Raw genomic sequence first — 3,817 nt, forward strand, 5'->3', positions numbered from 1 at the left:
CTCTGCAGTGTCCCCTCAGTCTGTGGGTCTGATGCAAAGTATGTCCGCTTCCATTCTGCCTGAACAAATCCGTTCAACCGAGATATCCTGAACCCTGAACGGTCAGAGTGCCGACACTCTGGGACACCTGTCTTATCTCAATACCTTTCTGAATGTGTTATTTCGCACTTGCAGAGATTCCCTGCAGCGGTTTCCTCTTCCCATTTCCTGTGATTCCCAAATCTTCTCCTAGCCTCATCCCATCCCTGAACACCTTGTCCTCAGACACATTGACCCTGAAGACAAACAAGACACGGATGTGAAGCTGTGATCAATGCAGTAAGTTTTATTTCTGAGTACAGCCCATTATTCTGACAGCAGTAATACAGGGTCAGGGGTTACGGGACCTAAACAATCAAACAGAGCCTGCTTCCCGTGAAGGAAGGTTTCATTCAGTGAGAACGTGGAGAGCTCGGGCTGGTGGGAATCCGTCACTGGATCTTTCATCATTTCAGAAAGCAGCATTGTAACATATCAGGGCACTTTTTTGGGAAAGGCATCTCGTCTCTGTTACAGCCGCCCTCACGACATGCTCCTCCATACCAGGTGCAGGGCACTAAAATCCAAAAGGAAGAATGAATTGATTGATGGTTCTGTACACAGAGGGAGGGAGAACAATGAGAAAATATGAAGCTGAGTCTGTCAGTGTTACTAAGACTGACTCTGGACCTCGCATGAACATTAACTCTTTTATACTTAATGAAACTCCACACCTCTCCCCCTCCCCCGACCTGTGCAGACACACTCTTTGTCCTGAAGGGCAGCCCAAGGGGAGTTCCTCAGAAAGGAGCCCACCACACCCGCTATCTGAGACCAGAGACACAGAGAGGAAAGATCTGACATTGATGGAGAACCTTTCCCGGCACCAGAAGGGCCCAAAGAGTTTCACAGACCAGGGCTTGTTTCTGAAGTGCCGACACTGTTTTGTCAGAAACGTGGCAGCCAATTAGCTCATAGCAAAGTCCCACAAACAGCAAATGAGATTGGACAGGATGGGGAGTCTCTGCTCATGTTGGATGAGAGAGTGATGTCGGTCCAAGACACCGGGAGAACTCCCAGCTCTTCAAATAATGTCACCAGATGTTTCCTGCCCCATGAACAGGTAGACAGGGTCTCCGTTTAACGTTTCATCCACAACATGACACCTCCAACAGTGCAGCACTCCCCCAGTGCTGGGCTGTATGTACTGGACTGGGGCATCAACCCACAACTTGTTCACTCAACTCCCAACTGAGCCAAACTGACACCCAGCTACTGGCAATTGATCATTTCACCGCTTGCCTCCTCTACTTAGTCCGTGTTCTCACATCCCGATCTCTATGAAGGCTGCAGAATTATTCCAATTAAATAAATCTGTTTTGAAACCTTTTTGATCCCATTCCCTGCCCTCCTGTAATGAAAAGCTGACTCTTGTCTGGGGACCGGTTCCTCACACACCTCCAGCATCGCTCCCAATTCACCATTCTTCATCTGTGAGACTGGGCAGTGAGTGTGGGTAAAGGGACTGAAGGATCTCCCGCTCCTGTCCTCACACAGAGTCTGCACTCTCACACTTTGCAGCGGGTAGCAGTGATCGGAAGCAACAACTGGGAGTTTCCCCTCCGCAGTACCTGGGTACTGAGGCCAATTACAGAGTCTCCTAACCGGGTCAATGCTGCGGCTGAGATCCGCCCACTCGGCACCGGCCAGTAATTTGTGCTTTTATTGCTGGTCTGTTTGGATCAGCAAACACCCGCCATTCCCTTGACCCACTGAGGTACCCGCTGAATAATCGGGGGATTTACCCGTGGAACTGGTTCAGGTTAAATTCTTCAGACTTCCTCACAATCTTACAATCACCTTCACTCAATTAATCAAACTGTGACATTCAAACAGAGAATACAATAGTTTAAAACATAAAACTGACTGGACACTGACTGCGGAGAGATCAGAGAAACCTAGAAACCAAAACCTATTCCTACTCCTCCAAATCTACCTCTTCCTCCTCCTAATATCTTCCAATTGGCGCCTCCACCGATCTCCCCTCCAGTGAGGCTGGCCTGAGTCAGCACCAGGAATCCAAGAAGCAAGAGCAGAGCTTTCATCTTCTGCGATGTTTTCCAGAGTCAGATTCAGGCGGCTGGAGTGGAAATGTTCTGAATCCAGACTCCGAGTTTGCTGCATTTATAATCACACACACGGGGAGTGGCTCTGCTCTCTGGAGATATCCTGGGAAAAGGCGTTTCCTTTTTATGTGACGTGGATCAGTTGGCAGCTGGACCCAGTTGGCAGTTCTCTATCTTTCAGAAGACAAGGTTGTGTGTTTGGGCCCAACTCCAGGTCTGAACTCCTGAGCTCAGCTGGCATGATGCAGCTGGTACACAAACATTATGGGAATCAGGCGGGGAAGTGGATTTGAGGTCAAAGATCAGCCATGGTATTTTTGATAGGCGGAGCCAGCTGGAAGGGCCGTATGGCCTACTCCTACTCCTAATTCTTATGTCCTTATGTTCTCAACAGGACTTTTAACCCATCAAACCTAGGCCTAGAAATTGGATATGGCCCGAAAACGGGCGGTGTCGTGGCCCAGTGCTATTTGGCTGCCCCCGTTCAGAGTGGCCCAGGCAGCACGCAGAATTCATGCTGTCTGCTCATTTACATGATTGTAGTGCTGATCACAGCGCTAAACAGGTGGGCTAATATCTTGTGCAGTCTAATGGCCTGTAATGTGTGGCCTAGTGTTTCTCCACTACTTAGAGTGGAGGTGCTTTGATGCAGCAGCACCTCATTGTCACTGAAGTAGGGGTTGGAATTGCAGTTGGCCCACAAATCTCAGCAGCAGCAAAGAGAACGAGCCACAAGGTCCTCCGATGCGGCTCTGGAGGCATTGGTCGTGGCAGTGGAGAGGAGGCAGGCTGTCCTGTTCCTGCAGCGTGGCAGGAAGCCATCAGTGCACACTTCGAGAAGGCTGTGGCAGGAGATAGCTGGGTGCATCACATAGAAACATAGAAGATAGGAGCAGGAGTAGCCCATTCGGCACTTCGAGCCTGCTCCGCCATTCAATGAGATCATGGCTGATCATGCAAAGTTAGTACCCTGTCCCTGCCTTCTCCCCATATCCCTTGATCCCTTTAGCCTTAAGAAATATATCCAACTCTTTCTTGAATATATTTAATGAACTGGCCTCCACCGCCCTCTGTGGCAGAGAATTCCACAGGTTCACCACTCTCTTGGTGAAGAAATTCCTCCTCATTGAAGTCCTAAATGGCTTACCCCTTATCCTTAGACGGTGATCCCTAGTTCTGGACTCCCCGGCCATCAGAATCATCCTTCCTGCATCTAGTCTGTCCAGGCCTGACAGAATTTTGTAGGTTTGCATGAGATCCCCTCTAAGAATTCGCAATAATTTACAGTTCTGAAGATTCATTTTTTTGATTAAAGTATCACAGAAGCCCCACAGTGCAGATAGAGGCCATTTCGGCCCATCGAGCCTGCACCGACACATATCCCACCCGATCCCCGTAACCCCTACACCAACACATATCCCACCCTATCCCCGTAACTCCACGTATTTAATCCCCCCAACACTAAGGGTCAATTTTATCATAGTCAATCAACCTAACCCGCACATCTTTGGACTGTGGGAGGAAACCGGAGCACCCGGAGGAAACCCACGCAAACACGGGGAGAATGTGCAAACTCCACACAGACAGTCGCCCGAGGCCGAATGGCAGTCGCACCACATGGCCGAATGACAAAATAGGCTTGGAATGCAGCTTTGTATGTCTGGAAGTAAGGT

General features: G+C 49.4%; 1 long non-coding RNA gene across 1 annotated transcript; it reads right to left on the bottom strand.

Moving 5' to 3' along the window:
- Positions 1-299: 299 nt before the first annotated feature.
- Positions 300-3,264, bottom strand: LOC147094720 (uncharacterized). The gene is made up of 2 exons (XR_015074755.1): positions 2,015-3,264; positions 300-595 (listed from the first exon to the last, which is right to left on the bottom strand). It is a non-coding gene; the product is annotated as an uncharacterized LOC147094720 (long non-coding RNA).
- Between the last annotated feature and the right edge of the window lie 553 nt (positions 3,265-3,817).

This window comes from Somniosus microcephalus, unplaced genomic scaffold (genome assembly GCF_052327205.1).
Source record: "Somniosus microcephalus isolate GS21.2 unplaced genomic scaffold, FLI_Smic_1.0 unresolved_chr1, whole genome shotgun sequence".
NCBI classification, from domain to species: Eukaryota; Metazoa; Chordata; class Chondrichthyes; order Squaliformes; family Somniosidae; genus Somniosus; species Somniosus microcephalus.